Source organism: Pleurodeles waltl, chromosome 6 (assembly GCF_031143425.1).
Source record: "Pleurodeles waltl isolate 20211129_DDA chromosome 6, aPleWal1.hap1.20221129, whole genome shotgun sequence".
Lineage (NCBI taxonomy): Eukaryota > Metazoa > Chordata > Amphibia > Caudata > Salamandridae > Pleurodeles > Pleurodeles waltl.
In genome coordinates, this window is record NC_090445.1 from 315206096 (window position 1) to 315227809 (window position 21714).

Here is a 21714-nt window from a genome sequence, read left to right on the forward strand (position 1 = left end):
CATACCCCAATACTGATGCCAGTATTGATGGCTTTTTGTGCTATTGCCTAATACCAGTGTATATTTTGTGTGTACTTACTTCCAGAAGGGGACTTGCCTATAGTAATCTAGCTTGGTGTTCCTGTAATAAAGTAACTTTATTTTTGCAACACTGTGTGGTTCCTTTCATGTGTGATAAGTTACTGTGTGACTGCTGTGGTGTTGCAAGTGCTTTGCACTCCTCCTGGAAAGGTCTTGGCTGCTCACCACAGCTACCACTAGAGAGCCCTGGCTACCTACGCACTGTAACACTATCTATTATGAGTTACCTGAACCCAGACAACCATAGGTGTCCACCACATACTAGGTCAGCCTCCTACATGTAGTGAATATGGAACATAAACACCAAATGTGTTGGAAGTCACCAGGTGCAGCGCTGCATCACCAACAGAATCAGAGGTATATAGTGAGAAGGCAGAGCAGTGTGTAATACCATCTTGTCATCAACTTATAAGTTGTTTCGCACTGGGGTATACTTATATATATCATAGATCTGTCTCACCATAATATTTCCCATTGTTTCTGGGAGATTCCCTCAGTAGTATTGGAGTGCCATTGCAATTGGCTTGTGTGGTCTTGCCTACACGGAGCGCTGAAGTACCTAGTAAGTGCGCGATATCAGGCCTCTTGTACCATCAAATGCTCGGATGAGAGTGTATTGCTATGTTGCTCCCAGAGTGTTGGTGGGGCGGAGCGCCCAATGAAGCAACAGGTAATACTGCAGTGAGGCTGCCCATGGAACCCAAAAGTCTGCTTTTAATTACTCAAATGTCTTAATAGATGTGCCTTTAAATAGATCATGGAGTCTACGACAATTGCCCTCTTACTAGCTGGAAAATGAGTGGGTCTCTAGGGCTGGCGTGAAGTCTGTGTTGTGGATAAATGGTGTATTAAGAAAGGAGAATGTAATGAGGCCCCGTGTATGCATGATCTTGTCTCATATCTCCAGGACAGTCTTGGTGGGGGTAGCTATGTAGGAGCTTCGTGCCTGGGCCTGTTTAGGGAGCCAGATAAGGTCCCAAAGATGCTGACAGTCCTGCCCAATTCGTGTAGAACCAGTGTTTCTCGCTCTCCTGGATAACCCATTTCGCGATGTAAGGGAAGTGAGCTGCCCAATAGCATTTGAGCAGGTTGGAGCAGGCCAGACCCCCTCTGTCCCTGGGAAGAATCTATATAGTATTTGAGAACCTGGGACGCTTCCCCCCCACCAGATGAAGGTGTGTACAATGTCATCATGCGTGATGGGGAGGGGCAGAGTTTTAAATAGGTATAGGTCCTTCAGGAGGATGGTCATTTTAACAGCATTGAGCCGTCCCATTCAAGACACGTATAGTAGCTTCCACTGGCGGAAGTCTTTCAAAATAGACTTGTGATATTCCTGCCAGTTAGATTTCGTCCAAGTCATCAAGGTGGGTGTTAAATTAAGGCCCAGATATCGTATTGTTTCGGAATCGTAAGGTTCAGGGCATAAGATTTGGTCATGTTGACCTTAAAACCTGAGACTCGTTCAAAATCTGTAAGGACGCATAGAACTGCGGGGAGGGAGGTGGCAGGTTGAGCCAGAGTGAGCAAGAGGTTGTCTGCAAAGGGAGCAAGTTTATCGGAGCAGCCACCGAAAGGGATGCCCTTGATGGTGTCCGTCTGTCAGATGATGACAGCCAAAAGGCTCTACTGCCAAGGCAAACAGCAAGGGTGAGAGAGGGCACCCCTGTCTGATACTCCTCACCAGATGAATGGACTTAGTAGGTCGGTCGTTGATGCGTATAGGGGCCAAAGGGGATTTGTAGGAAACAATAATCCTAGAAATTCTAACCAGGCCCAGACCGATCTTCTGAAGAACTGCCTTCGGAAATGGCCAGCTAACCCTATCAAAGGCCTTCTCTGTGTCAAGAGAAGGCATGAGAGGATATTGTGGCGATTGGATTTTTCAACCATATGTGCAATGCAGTGGATATTGTCCGTGACTTGTCGATGGTGGATAAAGCCTACCTGATCCGGCTCAATCAAGCCAGGTAGGTACTCCTCTAGCCAGTTTGTCTAGATCTTTGTACAGATCTTAGTGTCTATATTCAGGAGAGCGACTGGGTGGTTGGAGGCACAGAGAGAGGGATTCTTTCTAGGCTTCGGAATGAGCGTAATCTATGTCACAGCCATTGTAGGGGTAAACCCTGTGTCTGCTGTAAACGCATTAAAGAACTTCAGCATGCGGTCCTGAAGGGAAGGGAAAAATGCTAAGTAAAAGGCCACTGGAAGTCCATAATGGCCAGGAATATTACCAGTTGGCAGGTCTCTCAAGGTACAATATAGCTCAGAGAAGTTGATGTGGGATTCCAAGAGTTAGATGTGTTGTGGGTCAAAGGGGTTCCCAGCACTAAGATAAGAGTAGATGAGGTCATGCGGAGTGTAGGAAAGTACCATCTTGCCTGGCATGTTACCCCCATTTTTACTTGTGTGTCAGTTTGTTTTTGCCTGTCTCACTGGGATCCTGCTAGCCAGGACCCCAGTGCTCATAGTTTGTAGTTTAAATGTGTTCCCTGTGTGGTGCCTAACTGTGTCACTAAGGCTCTGCCAACCAGAACCTCAGTGCTTATGCTCTCTCTGTCTTTAAAATTGTCACTGCAGGCTAGTGACCATTTTTACCAATTCTGATTGGCACAATGGAACACCCTTATAATTCCCTAGTATATGGTACCTAGGTACCCAGGGTATTGGGGTTCCAGGAGATCCCTATTTGCCTGCAGCATTTCTTTCGGGGCAATTTACCCGGACTTTGTGAGTGCGGGGACACCATTACACACATGCACTACATATAGGTCAATAGCTATATGTAGCTTCACAATGGTAACTCAGAATATGGCCATGTAACATGACTAAGATCATGGAATTGCCCCCCCATGCCAAAGCTGGTGTTGGGGTGCCAATCCCATGCATCCCCGGGGCTCCAGCATGGACCCTGGGTACTGCCAAACTAGCTCTCTGGGGTTTTCACTGCAGCTACCGCTGCTGCCAAACCACAGACACGCTTCTGCCCTCCTGGGATCTGGGCAGCCCAGTCCCAGGAAGGCAGAACAAAGGATTTCCTCTGAGAGAGGGTGTTTCACCCTCTACCTTTGGATATAGGTGTTAAGGGCTGGGGAGGAGGAGCCTCCCCCAGCCTCTGGAAATGCTTTGAAGGGCACAGATGGTGCCCTTCTTGCATATGCCAGTCTCCACCGGTTCAGGGATCCCCCAGCCCCTGCTCTGGCGCAAAACTGGACAAATGAAAGGGGAGTGACCACTCCCCTGTCCATCACCACCCCAGGGGTGGTGCCCAGAGCTCCTCCCGTGTGTCCCAGACCTCTGCCATCTTGAATGCAGAGGTGTGAGGGCACAAGGGAGGCCTTTGAGTGGCCAGAGCCAGCAGGTGACGTCAGAGACCCCTCCTGATAGGTGCTTACCTGATTAGGTGGCCAATCCTCCTCTGAGGGCTATTTAGGGTCTCTACTGTGGCCTTCTCTTCAGATAACGAATGTAAGAGCTCACCAGAGTTCCTCTGCATCTCCCTCTTCGACTTCTTGCAAGGATCAACCGCTGACTGCTCCAGGACGCCTGCAAAACTGCAACAAAGTAGCAAGAAGACTACCAGCGACATTGTAGTGCCTAATCCTGACGGCTTTCTCAACTGTTTCCTGGTGGTGCATGCTCTGGGGCTGTCTGCCTTCACCCTGCACTGGAAGCCAAGAAGAAATCTCCTGTGGGTCGACGGAACCTTCCCCCTGCTAACGCAGGCACTAAACTTCTGCTTCACCGGTCCTCTGGGTCCCCTCTCATCGTGACGAGCGTGGTCCCTGCAACATAGGAGATAGGGATCCAAGTGACCCAGACGGTACAGTGGTCCATCTGTCCAAATTTGGTGGAGGTAAGTCCTTGCCTTCCCACGCCAGACAGTAATGCTGTGTACTGTGTGAACTGCAGCTGCTAGGGTTTCTGTACACTTTTGCAAGGAATCCTTTGTGCACAGCCCAGCCCAAGTCCCCAGCACTCCATCCTGCATTGTTCAACTCGCTGAGTTGACCACCGGCTTCGTGGGACCCTCCTTTGTATTGTTGAGACGACTGCATGCTCAGTTTTCTTGAACCCGTGTTCAAGTGCTTCTGCAGGTGCTGCCTGCTTCTGCGGGGGCTCTCTGTGTTGCTGAGCGCCCACTCTGTCTTTTTCAATGGGTGACCTCCTGGTCCTTCCTGGGCCCGGGCTGCACCCATTTTCTTCAACCGCGACCTTTGCAGCTAGCAAGGCTTTGTTTGCGGTCTTTCTGCATGGAAACAACTCTGCATCCTCCAGCACGCCGTGGGACATTTTCTGTGCAAAGGAGAAGTTCCTGGCATCTTCCGTTGTTGCAGAATCTTCAGCTTCTTCCACCCAGAGGCAGCCATTTTGCACCTTCATCTGGGGTTTAGTGGGCTCCTGCCCCCCCTGGACACTTTCGTGACTCTTGGACTTGGTCCGCTTCCTTTGCAGGTCCTCAGATCCAGGAATCAGTCTTCAGTGCTTTGCAGTCAGTTGTGGTCTTTGCAGAATCTCCTAACACGACTTTAGTGTGTTTCTGGGGAAGTAGGGTAACTTTACTGCTACTTTTCAGGGTCCTGGGGTGGGGTATCTTGGACACCCTTAGTGTTTTCTAACACTCCCAGTGGTCCTCTACACACTACACTAGGCCTGGGGTCCATTCGTGGTTCGCATTCCACTTTAGGTGTATATGGTTTGTGTTGTCCCAAAGCCTATTGTCTCTTATTGCATTCTATTGTGTCCTACAGTGTTTGCACAACTTTTCTAAGTGTTTTACTTACCTGATTTGGCTTGTGTGTATATTTTGTGTATATTACTTACCTCCTAAGGGACTATGGGGGTCATTCCGACCCCGGCGGTCCTTGACCGCCGGGGCCGGGGATGCGGGAGCACCGGCAACAGGCTGGCGGTGCCCCGCAGGGCATTCTGACCGCGGCGGTTTGGCCGCGGTCAGACCAGGAAAACCGGCGGTCTCCCGACGGTTTTCCGCTGCCCTGGGAATCCCCCATGGCGGCGCAGCTTGCTGCGCCGCCATGGGGGATTCCGACCCCCTCACCGCCATCCTGTTCCTGGCGGTTCCGACCGCCAGGAACAGGATGGCGGTGAGGGGTGTCGTGGGGCCCCTGTAAGAGGGCCCCACTTTGAATTCCAGTGTCTGCTTTGCAGACACTGGAATTCGCGATGGGTGCCACTGCACCCGTCGCACATCCTCCACTCCGCCGGCTCCATTCGGAGCCGGCTTCCTCGTGGGGAGGGGTTTCCCGCTGGGCTGGCGGGCGGCCTTCTGGCGGTCGCCCGCCAGCCCAGCGGGAAAGCCAGAATGGCCTCCGCGGTCTTTCGACCGCGGAGCGGCCATATGGCGGCTCCCTCCAGGCGGGCGGCGGGGTCAGAATGACCCCCTATATCCTCTGAGATACTTTTGGCATATTGTCACCAAAATAAAGTACCTTTATTTTTAGTAACACTGAGTATTGTGTTTCATATAATGCTCTATGATTTAAGTGGTATAGTAGGAGCTTTGCATGTCTCCTAGTTCAGCCTAAGCTGCTCTGCTATAGCTACCTCTATCACCCTAAGCTGCTAGAACACTACTAATATACTAATAAGGGATAACTGGACCTGGCACAAGGTGTAAATACCATCAGGTACCCACTATAAGCCAGGCAGGCCTCCTACATTGAGAATCTTCCGTATTATAGAGTTTGATAGTAGTTATGAAATGCTACCTGTTTTTCAGTGGTGGCCCGCTTTGAATCGCCTGCCCTAATCTTGTTGCTTCAGTGTGAGTAAGGATCATTCTGGCCTATTAATACTGTGATCTCTCAGTTGATCTTGCAAGAGAGCTAGCTGCCTCATGTTGTGTCTGGCGGGGGTGATCTGGTCGAGACGCTCAAGTGTTTTGAACTTAGTAGGTAAGCCTGCCTCAACCAGTCGGGCCTCTCACTCATGGGTCATAGCTACAGAGGATACAATTCTCCATATGGTAGGTTTGAAGCCATCCCATAGTGTATGTCATGGGATCTGCTTCTGGTAATTCAGGTCAATGTTTGGGCCACATCAACAGGATCTCTTAGCACACAGGGAGGAAGTGTCACCTCAGGTGGGTTCGTTTCTGGCTCCCAACCCCATTCCACACAAGCTGTAGATGAGCATGGTCTGAAATGGATATGTCTGAAATGGTGGCAGTATCCAGATGTTGGAGGAGTGAGTGGGTGAGAAAGAGGTAATCAATGCGGGAATATGAAATGTGGACATGCGAGTAAAAGGAGTAGTCCGCGTGTCGGGGTGCTTATAGTACCACACATCAACTAGGCTCAAGTGTGTAAGTTCTTGTTTAAGGGCAGCAGACATCGCTATGGAATCCTGAAAGGAGGCAGCACTACGATCAAGTTCAAGGTCATAAAATAGATTGACGTTACTGGAAGCTGGCTCTGTATATACTATACCAAAGTAAGGTATAGTGTGCACAGAGTCCAGTTGATCCACAGAAACTTCACTGAGGCTAAAGTAGACAATATTAATGCTCTCTTTTGTGGTAGTGTGGTCCAGCAGTTAGGCTTATCAGAGGGTAGTGCTAAGCATTTGTTGTACACACACAATCGAGAAATGAGGTACACACTCAATGACTTACTCCAGGCCAATTTTTATGTAGAAAAATTATAATTTGTTACTTTATATCTAGAACCAAAAGGATCTTTGTTGCAGGTAAGTACAGTTTCCAGAATGTGTAACTTTCAAGTGTCAAATGCATTTTGTTTAGAATTCACAGATAAAACAATTTTCAGGTAAGTAATACTTTTCAGTTTCAAAAGCAGAAACAGCACAATTTTCACTGAAAGCAATGCAGTCGTAGGGGAGGAAAAGTATCAACACAGTTTGCATGGAAAGTACTTGACTTACGATCCCAGTCTTAGGGGCTCAGAGTGTCCAGAGGGCAAGGTTCAAGACAATACCAACGGTGCACCACCGGCAACACAGGGCCGGCCGGTGCAGAGCTCCAAGTTGGTGTCGGGCACGCAATGGGAACCAACAGACACTGGGGGCAGTCGGAAAGAAACAGTTTGCAGGCAAGTACCTAGGGGTTTAGGTCAGCACCAGGGGGGGGCACAGGTCAGCACTAAACCCACACCCTCAGCAGCAAGGAGGTGGCAGGGTGCAGTGTGCAAACATAGCACTGGTTGCCCAATGCTTTTCAATGGAGGGAACCTGCGGGCCACAAAGAGTCTGTAGGCTTGGTCCAGGGAGTTGGCTGAAGAAGACCAACGGATGGACAGGAAAGTAGAGAGCCCACTGGATGTTGCTGGACCATACATCGTCTGGGTCCCCCAACACCAGGGGACTGCGGGTGCTGGGGTACCTTTAGGCATCGGGATTCTTCACTGGTGCCGCTCGGAGTGGGGGTCCTCTGGATTAGGCTGCATGCATCATCGTGTTGGTCAGGAGGGGTCAACCCAGTGTAGACTCGAGGTCAGAATCACCTGGGGACAGTCTCTGAACCTGTGGGCTACCTGAACTCTGGCCATGGACGTCAGGTACAGAGTGGGCAGGACTTGTGGATCCCGGAGGTTCTGGAGTCCTCCTTGGGAGTTTCTTTGTGGACAGGGCCGCCATCCTCTGGAGTTCTTGGTCCTTGGGTCGGCAGGCAGTCCTCTAGGGGTTTGTATGAATATATGTCAGAACAACACATGCTGGAACCACACATGCCTGAACAACGCTGTCAGAACAACGGCCGTGTTGTTACCACAAATGCCTTAACAAAAAGTTTTCATTGTAAAGGCATGCGTGAAACGGCATGCGTGGTTCCAGCATGCGACCCCCACGACACCCACCTCCGCCCCTGCCCCTAAAACTACAGTGACCCCCCCACCTCTGCCCCTAAAACTACCCTGACTGCCCTACCGATGCCCCTAAAGCTACCCCGACCCCAAACCCCACCCCTAAAAATACCCCAGCTCCACCCCTAAAACCTAGAGCTACTCCACCCCCAACCCCCACCACAAAAAAAGAAAACTACCCAGACCCCTCACTCCTGCCCCTAAAACTACTGCAACCCCTCACCCGCCTCTAAAACTACAGCAACCCCCCAACACGGCCCCTAAAACATAAACTACCCCAACTCCACACCCCCACCCCTAAAACTACCTGACCCCACCCCTAAAACCTAAAACTACCCCACCCCCAAAAACAAAAATTACAGCGACCCCTCACACCCACCCCTAAAACCTAAAACTACCCCTACCTCCCACCCTGCCCCAAATTTTAAACTAGCCCAACCCCCACCCCTGTCCCTAAAACTACCCCGACCCCCACCCCAAAAACTACCCCGACCCCACCCCTGCCCCTAAAAACTAAAATTACCCCAACCCCTAAAACTACCCGACCCCCGCCATTAAAACCTAGACTTACCCAAACCACCCTCCCCTAAAACTATCCAACCCCCACCATTAACCTAAAATTACCCCAACCCCCCCACCCTGCCCCTAAAAAACTAAAACTACCCTTACCCCCCGCCCTTAAAAACGAAAACTACCCCCACCCCTGCCCCTAAAACTATCCTCCAACCCTACCCCACCCCCACTTACCTGACCGCGTCCTCTCCGATCTTGAGACTGTTTTCCTCTGCTTTAACCACGCATGTTTGTTGTTCAGGGCATGCATGGTTAAGGCAGAGGAAAACAGGGTCATTGTTCAGGAAATCGCTGTTCCGATTTCGTGGACAATGCACGCAGTTGTTTTTGGGATCGTGGTTTAGGCTGCTTACCGTTTGTATAGTTTGAGGTTAATGGCCCTGCAGGATGCGTCACCTTTTTGAAGCAGGAGTTTTGAAGCTGCAGACAGGCCGGTGCGGCTGGGGACAAGTTAGTTGTCATCTGGAGTCTTCACTGCTGGTGCAGCACTTCAGTCTTTCTTTTTCTTTAGGTCACCAGAAATCTCAAGAGCAAGGTTCAGGGGTGCCCCTTAATACTAGAATTAGGGGCATTACAGGGGTCAGAGGGCAGTAGCCAATGGCTACTGACCCTGAAGATGGCTAAACCATACCTAAACCTACTGGCTATCACCATCTAAAACAAGATGGAAACCTCTGCCATGAGGGGTTCACCTCAGCTCTGGGCACCCTAGGGGTCATCTCAGCTGGGGTGGATACTCCTCCTGGTGTTCACTAATTTTCCAGCCAGACCTGCCACCAAAAGGTGGGGCTTGGTTCGGAGAGCGGGAGTGGGCATCTCCACTAGCTGGAGTGCCCTGAGGCAACAGAGCAAAAAGGCAGGAGCATTTGAGGTTCACTGCCAAATGTTGTTGATCCTGTAGGAGGGAGGTGTGAAACACCTAAACCCAAAACAGGCTTTGTCCCTCACTCCTGAGAGCACATGGGGTCAGAAACTCGTCTGAAGTGGCAGGCTGGCATAGGCAGGTCAGCCACACACTAGAGTGTTGGGTGAAATTCAGGCGGCATCTCTAAGATGCCCTCTGTGTAAATTTTACAATAAATACAACACTGGCATCAATGTGGGTTTAGTGAGCTAAGTTTGATACTAAACTTCCCAGTCTTCAGTGAAGCCATCATGGAGCTGTGGAGTTCATAATGACAAACTCCCAGCCCATGTACTCAATATGGCTACACTGCACTTACAGGGTCTAAGAATGTTCTTAGACAATGAAGGGGCATATTGCTCATGCAGCTATGGTCTCACCTGTGGTGTAGTGCACCCTGCCTTAGGGCTGTAAGGCCTGCTAGAGGGGTGACTTACCTATGCCACAGGCAGTGGTTTGTGGGCATGGCAGCCAGGTAGGGATGTCATGTCAACTTTACATTTTTCTTCCCATTAACACACCCAATCTGCAATGGCAGTGGACATGTGTTTGGTGAGGGGGTTCCCATAGGGTGACATAATACATGCTGCTGCCCTTAGGGACTCTCTCTGTCCACAGAGCTCTTGGTACACTGGTACCTTTTACAAGGGGCTTAGCTGTGTGCCAGAGGTGTGCCTATTGTGGAAGCAATGGTACAATTTAGGGAAATAACACAGGTGTTGTGGCCTAATTAGCAGGATCCCAGCACATACTCAGTCAAGTTAGGTTCAGATATCAGGCAAAAAGTGGGGGGGTACTGCAACAAGGTGCCAGTTTGCTACAGAGGTCACCCCCCAACAACAAGGCCACCCCCATACCCTGTCAAGTGGTTCCATAGAAGGTCTCTAAGGTATACGTCCTGTGTCTGGTTAGGGGTGTAAATATTAGGAAGAATGAGGGGTGGGTACCTCATTGAAGGGTAAGCTTCAGGTACTGGCCATTCACATCGCATACTATTTTCAGTACTTTAGAGCATAATCCCCCTTGCACATGATGGCCACCCGGCTGCCTTAGTGAGAGCAAAGCTCAGAACCAGGTCAGGTATCTTGGGTGTGACATGCGAGAAGAGTCTTCCTGCAGCAGGTGAATTTCCTGGTGGAAGATAACATCAGGGTCTTGGAGAAGAAGATAGTGCCATACCTGCTATCGTTTATTAGGGGAATTCAGGCCCTGTACATTGAGGGATAGTAATTTAGTATGTTGCACAGTGGTCATTGTGTAAGAAAGAGGGTGTAGCCAGGTGAACACTGGGCGGGCATTTAGGGGTGTCCATGAGATTGGTGCCCATAAAGCTCTGGATGTAGATTGTGGATACTGCTGTATGGGGGAGTTAGGAGTGGGGAGAACAGGATGTCTGGGGCGGACTCTGGGTGCCCTGGTGCCGACGCTACACAGTGTGCTCTGACCAGTGTGCGGAGGACGGCATCATTGTCTCCTCAGATCGTATTTAGCAGCTCTGCAGTGAAGGCCAGGATGTTGCTGCCTTCTGCCCCTCTAGGGAACCCCGTAATATGAATGTTGTTGCTGTGGATTCTGCTTTTGATGTACTCCTGCTTTATTTGCAATTTGATTCGCCATTCACCCTGGGCCAGAGTGTTTCTTGGTCTTCCAATCAGACATCCACAGTGCGTTTGAGGTCGTCTACTCGGCCCCCCAGTTCATTCACATTGAGCCTGATGTCCTGAATGTAGGATTTATGGTCCGTTTTGAGGTAGCCGGTTTCAGATATAATTTTTTGCAGGAAATGGTCCATGTAGGCCTGAGATAGGGATACCGATGATGAATCTCCAGCGACGCTGGCAGATGAAGAGTTGGTAGAGTCCATGCTTGTTGGGGTGCTTTATGCCACAGAGAGGTGACTGGGTTGTTCTTGGATAGCCCACTGATTAAGTCTTTGCAGATTTGCTATCGGGCATGGCAGCTGACAGCAGGAGTTTCAGGGAAGACAATGGCATGTGATCTGGGGGATCGCCACAGTATGTGTGTTAGAAGCAGTCCCAGCAGTAGCAGAGGACCAGTAAAAGGATGCAGTGGGTGCCATAGGAGTTCCTCAGAGGGAAGAGGGCAAGAGACTCTTTTGAAGATGTGGGAGCCGCACTCGTACTATAGATGCAAGGCACATCCGGGACAGGAATACAGCAGGAGTACGCCAGGGGAGCAGCATGTTAATTCAGCCACCTTCCTGCTTGTAGGCTATAACTACCCAGTCCACTATAGAGGGTTCAGATTCTACATGAATATACAGTGCGTCCATCAATCCCCATCCGGAGGTGTGGCAGTGCCCAGTGATGACTTGCATGGCACTTCCCCAAACTACATTACATGTCCAGCCCAAGAGTAATCGCTGTGTAGCAGGTAGAAGTACATAGGTGTAGGGCTGCTAAGTGTCCTGGAGGCAGAAGAGCTGAGGTTTGCCGCTGTCCCCAGCAGGTGGGGTACTGCAACTCTCAGACAGTCCACAGCAGCGCCCCTCCCCGGTGGCCCAATGCATAAGAGGAGGAAGATAGTTCCAGGTGGCTATCCAGAGCACCACTGAAAGAGGAGATCCCAAGCAGGGGTCAAAGAGAGCACAGCGCCCCCCTGCTGTGCACACCTCACCTCGAATCTCAAAGGTCCAGCAGGAGGCAGAATTGTGCCTCAGCTGGGTCAGGGAGGCTCAGGTTCTGCCATTGTCGCTTCCATTAGAAAGTTCAATTAAGTGCCCCAGGGAGCCATAGCGTTTGTGCCTAACACAGTAAGGAGAGCCCTTTGTGAACTTCCCTGGGTGCAATGCTGCTTTCCAAAGTGTCCCGCAGCAGGCAGAGTCTATTTGCAGGGGGTGCAGATGTTGTGTAGGAGAAATGGATATAAGAGGCCCAGTTCAGGGGTCCAGTGGGAATCAGGGGGCTCCTCAAGGAGCTAGCAGTTTTTAAGTTTCAGGCGCTGCCCTTCATAGAAGTATGTTGATGGGTTTGAATTGGCAAGGTGTGTGAGCAGGTCACAAGGCACAAATTGCCAACAACCAGTCTGAGCCCCGCAAGATCCCTGTCTGTGCCAGAGGTTCCTGCTGCTCTTGAGAATATCCCCCCGGAGGTCAATCTCGCGATGAGGCCCGGTACAACCAGGAAGTCGAGCAGGAAGTCGAGTGCCTCCAATCCAGTCTGGGGTATTCCTCTACCCACCAGGGTCCTGCTTATTTGCTGATGTCCTCTCGAGTCAGGCTGGCCCGTTGCGTTGCAGGCAGGCAAGATGGCAGGCCAGGTTAGGCCGCAAGCAGGGGACTGAGTCAATGCTGCCAGGACTGTAAATTCAGGTCAAAATAGCCATCCTCTGCACATATGATGGCAGCGCTAGTGCCCGTGCACAACTTGCACCTTGTGGATGCGTTCCCAGTGCTGTAGCTGTTGCTAGAAGGCCTCTGAGGGTCCCAAGCAGAGACAGATCGCATCTCACTTCTTAACTAGGCCACTCCTCCTCGATTTGTAATTTTTAACTGGGTGTCAGTCTTTAATGATGAGAGTCTCAGCCAAGATGTTCGCCTCAGAGAAATGCTGTGATAGAAAGCTGTATCGGAAAGTTCACCTGAGTCCACCCAGCACTGATCAAGTGATTAGTGATCAGGAAACCTCGGTGACCATTTCAAGGTAGTCTTGTTGGCTGTGATTTGGCAAATCAGACATGAATGCCTTTATGCCATCCCTTATCTTGCAATGGTATCTGCCTAACAATGCAGCCGAGTAGGCATTTCTCAAATGGGTAGAGACCATGCTGTGGAATTGCATTTTATATGGCATCCATCTTGAGTCTGCTTGGCCATTTGATACCCAACGATAACAAGGCCTGTTGGTTGAATAGCTCATGACCTGGATGAACTGAGTTTACTGTTCTCTTCTTCCTCAGAACGCATTATGATGCAAGGCTTGCTATCAGGACAGCCCTTATGAAATATCATTGCATGCTAGCTGGAGCAATGTGTATTAAGAAATGTACTATCTTGTGTATGTGCTGTCCATGCCGGGTAGAAGATTCCACCTTATAATGTGAGGCATGTAGGCCAAGTTTTGTATTTTCCTTTACTGTATTTTTCTTGACCTTATGTACTGAGTTAGGAAAGATTAACTGAAACACCTGCAATATCTGATGAATTAATGAGATGCATGAATATGCCTTGTGGTTTGCAGAATTAAAAGATCATGTAGGACTTCCTTAATTTAGACTACTTGGCCTTGGCTTCTCAAGCCAGTAGACTCTGTTTATATAAATAAAATATCTTTCCTTATTCTTACTGGGCTGGTTGGTCTTTGGATTTTGGTCCTGAATCTAAAAGGCTTTGACATCTGTGGTAAAGAATGCGGTGCCTAAATTGACAGTGCTCCCCTGCCTGGCTCCCGGCTGTTTCGGGGGACCCCTGAACATGTAGTCCTTCCCTGCCGTGCTGTGTGGCCCTCCCTAGAAGGGGAGCCAGTGCTGTGGTGTGTATCTGCCACTTCTTGGTCGCATCTCGCTTTTGTTTGTGTCTGCTTCCGAGGGGAGAGGGAGTTGGGACTGTGGACTTCATGGATTCACTTTTTGTTCTGATTTTTTACTATCTCCTTCCCTCTGAGCGGTGCCTTTTTTCTATCCTTTTTTCTCTTCTGCCTTCGCTGGCATGCCTGTCGCACCACCCCGCCCCTCGTTCATGTGGCTGCTCCTCATTTTGCATTTGTGGCCGTCCGCCACTCGTCGGATTCTGGGATTTTGTGTTAATGTACTGCTCTCCCTCTTCATCTATTGTTTCCTTTCCCCTTCCTTTATGGAGTAACTGTTGTGTTTCCTTTGTTTTTGTGTTGTGAGCAGGTAGCACTCTTTGGTGGTATTTGCAGCCGATAGGGCTGTGTTCTTCTGGACAACTGGAGGGGTTATCCCTGGTCACAGCTGGAGGGGCTGTGCCAGTCGTGTCCCCAGCTGGTGGGGCTGGGGGGAGAGACCTCGACAGAAGGGGTGGTAGTGGTCTTCCCCAGTTCAGCAGGCAGGTGGTGCTCTACTGGTTTGCCTGCCGCCATCTCAGGGTGTTTTTTTTTCTGCCCCTGTCTTCCAGACACCTGCTTCCCGGGGGGCCTCTGGTTTGTTCCCGCTGACCTAATTGGGCCCCTAGAACAAGGGGTGAGGCGGCAGGTGGAGATTTTGAATACTCTTTGTTACAGTGTTGTTTCCATGATTCTTTGACTATTGATTTCTTTGAACGTCACCAGTGGATTGCGTAACATTGCAAGGGGAACCAACTGTCCCGAGGCCCACGATGGTCTGGGCTGGTCATCAGGATCCAGTAGGGCAGAGCTGCTCTCGTCACTGTGGGCCTCTTCTGGGGGTGGAGTGGTGTTGTCTGGACCCTCTGGTGTGGTGACGGTCCTTCGGGTTCCTGCAGGGGCATAAGAGCATGATTATTGCATGTGTGTGTAATGGTGTGCAATGGGTGGGTGAGCGTGTACCCCAGTGCAAGCATTCCTGTGTGTGGGTTTGTGTGATGATGGTTGGGGGGTGTTCTGGGTATGTGCAGTGGGCATGCTTTAGTGAGGGGTGCCCATGCTTAGTTGTGTCATGCAGGGCTTGGTATTGGGATGGGTGGTTTGTGTTATGAGTACATTAGTGAGGATTTTGAGTGATAGGGGAGGGTGTGAGGGTGGGTGTGTGTGATAGCATGCAGGTAGGGTGGGGGGATATGATAGTTAAGATTAGACTTACTAGTGTCCCATCCTCCACCGACTCATCGGAGGCCCTCAGGATGCATGATGGTCAAGACTTGCTCCTCCCATCTTGTTAGTTGTGGGGGAGGAGGTGGGGGTCCGCTGCCAGTCCGCTGCACCGCGATGTTGTGCCTGGAGACCGTTGAACGCACCTTCCCCCGTAGGTCGTTCCACCTCTTCCCTCTTCCTGATGTCCTCTCTATTTCTTGGGTGCTGTCCCACGGCGTTCAGCCTGTCCACTATTCTGTGCCATAACTCCATCTTCCTGGCTATTGATGTGTGCTGTACCTGTGCTGTACCTGTGAGCCAAATAGCTGTGGCTCTACCTGGATTATTTTCTCCACCATGACCCTGAGCTCCTCCTCGGTCTTTGGCGTGACATGGGGTGGTGTGTGTGGTGTGTGGGGTGGTGTATGTGGTGATGAGGTGTGGTGATGAGTGTGGTGAGTGTAGTGGTGTGTGGTGTTTTGTGCGTGGATGTTGTGTGGGTGATGGTGTTGTAGTGTGGTCAGTTTTACATATCCTTTGCGCATTAGCTTCAGGCTTTAGGCCTTTGTGCATTTTGCCCTGGATGTATTTTATTCCTTTGCTCGCAGCTTAGAGCCTCCGTGCACTTTGCTCTAAATGCTTTTTATTCGGCTTCGTACTGTTATTTTTCAAATAGCCAGTTCTACGGTCTTGTTTTATATTTTATATCACACTGTTTAGCCTACTTCAGCACTGGAGTTCTCCATAACACATTCTTGTTCACTCTGTGCTTCAGTCAAGGATACAGTCTGGTACATTGCCGATAGACGTGGTAGGAGTTTAGTCTTTGGCATTTCTGCGTAGGGACATTTTGTGTTCACGCTGACATGTTAATTATAAAAACACTTCCTTGTCCTAATACACGCAAGAGGGAGATTCCGACCAGGGAACCACAACTAGACGCTGACTGCCTCGTTGCAGATGCTGAACCAGATCACAGGCCTTTGCTCAGGTATGAGGGCTTATGTCTCCCAAGGGATTCAAAAAGGCAAGTTAGAAGCTTAACATGCTGTGCTCGAAATAGAACTAGCAGAGGGAGAGTAGAAATTGTTAAACACCATGATAGCGTTATTCTTATGTTTTACTCTCCTGGTGACTATTTCAATCCTACTGTGTTGTATGGTTCTGGTTATTGCGGCTCACGCCTTATTATCTAAAATGCAGTCGTTTTATTAAAACATTATATAAAACTTATACTGCCTTTGTCATTTGTATATGATATCATACTGTAAATGAGAGAGTTGGTTTGGATCTGAGTGACCACGACTTCCCTGAGAAGTTCCAAAGATGTCATGCGCTCGGCTGCCCAATCATCTCTTCCCTTTGGGAGAAATGAGGCACTGCTAGTTAGCCGGAGCAAAACCGGATTTAGGGTGACAGAGTTCCTTCCACGTGGGTCAGACTCAGTCCCCCACACTGTGAACGATCCTGCTGCCTAGAAATCCAGTAGTCTCATTTAGGATAATGAGAGCCCACGCGACAGTGTGGTGTGCCTCTGTGTGATGGGGTTGTCTATTCTGTGCTCTCTCTCTCGCCTTCGTTCGTGATTTTTTGGTCGTAGGGGTTTATGGGTGATGTGGGTGTGTGTTTTATATAGTAGTGGGTGTGTGGGAGTGGTGTGTGTATGTGTATCAGGTGTGTATATTTTGAATTGTCCAATGTGGCGGTGTTTTGGAGATGTGTGTGTATTTTGAGCGCGGCGGTGTGTACCGCCAATGGAATACCGCAGTTGAAAGACCGCTGCGTGGATTCGTGGGTCGTAATAGCATGGGCGTGTTTCTGTTGGCATGGAGGATTTGTTTCCGCCAGTTTATCACTGACCTTTGGTGTGGCGGAGTTGTGTGGGTGTCTGAATTTTGGCGGATTCCGAGATGTGTGTCATAATAGCTGTGGCGGAATTCTGAGGCCGCGGCGGTGTATTGGCTGTCTTCTGCACGGCGGTAAGCGCCTTTTACCGCCAATGTTGTAATGACCCCCTAATTGTCATATTTAGCCAACTTTAATCTGCTGGTCGCTGAGACATCCTGGCCTGAAGAAAAACAAGCGGCCTTGTTCTACAAGGGACTCAAAGAGGATCTAAAAGATATCCTAGCTCAAATCAGCCCGCAACCTACAGACTGTCAAGAATTGATAAACCTTGTCTTGAGGCTTGATCATCGTTTAACAGAACGAAAAGGAACACGCAAAAAGACTGAAAAATATTCCTGGCGTGTTCACGATAATAGAGACTCAAGAAATCCGAAAGAAAGAATGCCGGAACCGATGGAAATTGGAACCATCAGGAGACCTTTGACCAAAGATGAAAAGGACCTACGTAGAAAGAATGGACAATGTCTCTATTGTGGGCGCAAGGGTCATTTTGCCAAAAATTAGCCAATCAAACCAAAGAGCAAACGAGGTCCAGTTCAGAAGGTTGCAGCCAATGCACAAGTCGAGTCGGAAAACTAAAGCACCCAAGATGCAGAGAAGGGTTGCTCTTGGGTGTCACCGTGGACCCTTCACAATCTAGACATCTCAAACTGGGAATAAGAGGTTAAGAAAAAGACCTATTTTAAGAAGGCTCTAGTCGATTCTGGGGCTACCGGGAACTCAGTTGACACCCAATTGGTTCATGCATGGGGGATCCCATGTATTGAAAAGAAGACCCCAGAAATCATCCAGGCAGTCGATGGAAAACTCTTGACTGGAGGTCCGGTAACTCTTCAGACTGTCCCCTTGTCGGTGATTTGTGAGGATAAGAATCAAAGAAAGAAACATAAAGATAAACTCATCCTTGACGTGATCCATGCTCCCCAGTATGGGATTATCTATGGTTTACCATGCTTAACTCATCACAATCCAGAGATTAATTGGGCAGAACGAAAGGTTGTGTTCTCATCTGCGCTATGTAAAGAACTATGCCTCCAAAAGATTCAAGTATCAAAAGTTTGCAACTCTTACATAGCTACTGCCGCGGAGAAAGAAGTTCAATTGCCCAAACAGTATTCATCTTACGAAGATGTATTTGATAAGAAAGAAGCAGAGAACTTACCTCCTCATAGATCTTATGACTGTCAAATTGATCTAGTCCCAGGTGCAAAACTTGCCAACTGTCGTGTATATGCCCTGTCAGAACATGAAAATCAACATTTATGAAAATATCTAGATCAATTCTTGGAGAATGGTTTAATTCGCCCTTCTAAGTCTCCTGCAGCTTCTCCTTTGTTTTTTGTTTCAAAGGCGAATGGAGAATTTTGAACTTGTATCGACTATAGGGGATTGAACAAAGTCACTATCAAGAATAAATATCCTTTACCTCTAATTCCGGTCTTACTGGTGCAAGTAAAGAAAGCAAAAATCTACACGAAGCTTGAACTTCGAGGTGCTTATCATTTGGTCAGAATGAGAGTGGGTGAAGAATGGAAAACAGCGTTCAAGACAAGATATGGCCTTTTTTAATACACCGTCATGCCTTTTGGTCTGTGTAATGCTCCAGCAGCATTTCAATTTTTCTTGAATGACATTCTTAGAGAATACCTCGACATATTTGCCATAGTCTACATCAAAGACATTTTGATCTAGTCAGACAATGAAAATGAACATGTCCAACATGTCGAGAAAATTCTTACAGCCCTTCGAAAGCACCATTTATATTGCAAACTAACAAAGTGTGAATTTCATGTTACCACAGTTGAGTTTTGGCGGTTATCCTTACCCCTCAAGGTATGGTGATGGCAGAAAAAAAAGTAAATGCCGTATCTGATTGGCCCACCCCAAAGTCTGTTCGTGATGTACAATGTTTCCTGGGGCTTGCAAATTTTTACCGGAGGTTCATAAATCATTTTTCCCAGACAGTGGCTACAATCACTAAGTTATTAAGAAAGAAGGAGGAATTTGTATGGTCCCCAGAAGCTGACCAAGCCTTTTCAACTTTGAAAGAAGCTTTCTCCACTGCCCCAGTCTTGACTCATCCTGACGCGGATCGACCTTTCATAGTGGAAGCTGATGCTTCTGATGTGGCAATAGGAGCAGTCTTGTCGCAACGAAACAAGGATACTGGTCAACTTCATCCTGTAGCTTACATGTCTCGGAAGTTGAATGAAGCCGAACAGAACTATGTCATTGCTGAAAAAGCGGTTCTGGCGATTCGTGACGCCTTTAAAGAATGGAGACATCATTTGTTGGGTGCCAAATATACTGTCACAGTATATACTGATCATCGCAATCTTCAGTTCATGAGTTCCGCCAGACTTTTGACTCCTCGGCAATTACGCTGGATGGTGTTTTTTGCCGAATTTGATTTTGTGGTAACCTTCCGGCCTGGTAAAGACAATCGCAATGCTGGCGCCTTGTCACGCCATGAGTCTACCACGTTGCCTGCAGTTCAAACTCCAGAGCTATCATTGCTCCTGACAAAGTCCCATGTATCATAAAAACTGAAGATTTCTTTGAAGACATCCGCATTTCTTTCACTGTTGAGAAATGGGAGACATGGGCCCAAGCAGATCCAAAAAGGTCAATCAAACAAGGATTACTTTTTCATGACGCTCGTTTATTCGTGCCCACTACAAAACTTCGCAAGATAGTGTTTCATTGGTTGCATGTTACACCTACAGCAGGTCATCCAGGTACTCCTAAAACTCTTGAATTAATCCAACGCTATTTTTGGAGGCCTACCCTAACAAAAGATGTAAAAGCGATGTTAAACAACTGCGAAGTCTGTGCTCGCACTAAAACGAGTAATTCAAAACCGAAAGGGTTATTGCATCCACTCCCAACCCCAAGTCGTCTGTGGGAGCACATTTCTTTAGACTTTATTACCGGTCTACCAGTGGTTCAACAACATTCAGTTATTCTGGTGGTAGTAGATAGTCTCACGAAATATGGACATTTCATTGCCTGTAAGAAATTGCCCACCTCCAGTGAACTGGCAACTATTTTACTGAATAGAGTGGTTCGTTATCATGGACTGCCAAAAATGATCCTCTCCGATCGGGGGTCACAATTTGTCTCCAATTTCTGGAAGACATGGTGTAAAACACTTCAAGTGACATCTACACTATCTACTAGCCACCATCCTCAAACAGATGGTCAAACGGAGAGGCTAAATCAGACCTTGAAGCAATACCTATGTGCTTACGCTGAAAAAGCACTTCATTCTTGGACATCAATGCTCTGGTTAGCTGAGTTAGCATACAATAACTCATTCCACACTTCTACTGGTGTTACACCTTTCTTTGGCTTGTTTGGCTATCATCCTGACACCTTGCCCATCACAATCCCTCAAGAAAGTTCTCTTACTCCAGCTGCGTCAGAAACCATTCAACATTTGAATCAAACCCAGAAATTGATTCAACAGCATTTAGAAAAGGCCAAACAAAAATACAAAAAGCATTATGACAAGAAATATTGTGAGGGACCGCAGCATCAACCAGGTGACAAAGTGTGGCTTTCCACAAAACATATAGACTTCAAGAAGAAGCACATGTTCAACCCCAAATTCATAGGTCCTTACACTGTCCTTCAGCAAATCAATCCTGTGACTTATAAACTGCAATTGCCAAGATCATTACGGATTCATCCAGTGTTCCACACTTCCCTCTTGAAAAAAGCAGTCCAGAAGGTCTGCCCTCATCCAGCTCCAGTTCTAGTATAGGGAGAAGAAGAATACGAAGTCAAGAATGTTTTGGATTCTAAACTAAGAGGGCGTAACCTATGGTACTTAATCTCATGGAAAGGTTATGGCCCTGAAAGTAACTCATGGGTTTCCGCATCTGATATCCATGCTCCAGTACTTGTGAGGTGTTTTAATCGTCTCAATCCAGACAAACCAGGCCCTAGAGCGCGTCTGGGAGAGGGGAGTAGTGTCAACATCAGGGCAGTGCACACACTACGGGCGACTAGAGTGCAAAAACCCAACAATTTCAAGCTAACATAATTTATGCATTGTGCTGATATGATGTGGTTTAACCTTTTGCATTGCAGAGTTGAATCTTAAAGACCTATGTTCAGCATGCATATAAATACTGTTCACATGCTATGTACTGCTGCAGGTTTTCAGACTGTGTCACGGTGTGGTCCCCTTCCAGGGCCTTCTAGAAGCTTTCCCTGCAGCATGCCTGGGTGTGGTTTGTGGGCTGGGCCAAGACTTTATATAAGGGAGCCAGCCCAGCTCCACGTGCTCACTATTCAGAGGTCCTGGTGCAGAGCAGCAGCAACTTCCTGAGCTACTGTTCCGGTGGCCTACTTTGATCCTCCAGGCCTTGCCCTTTTCACTTTAATTGGTGATCCTAGATCAGGGCGGTAAGACGGAGGTCGGGCTGGGCCCCCGACCCCGTTATCGAAGACTCTCAAGTTCTTGGGCCTAATCTTTGCATGATAAACAATTTTACTCTTGTGCGTGTGAATGTGCGCTTGGTCGTTTCATAGCATTTGCATGCTGATACTTGAGTCGGAAAGACACGTGATTCTTTACTTGTGTGTTAACTCTTGATATTCATTGTGCGCAACCATTTTATGGCATTTACAAGGTAGCATTCGAATCGGCAAGACGTGCAATTCTTTGCTTGTG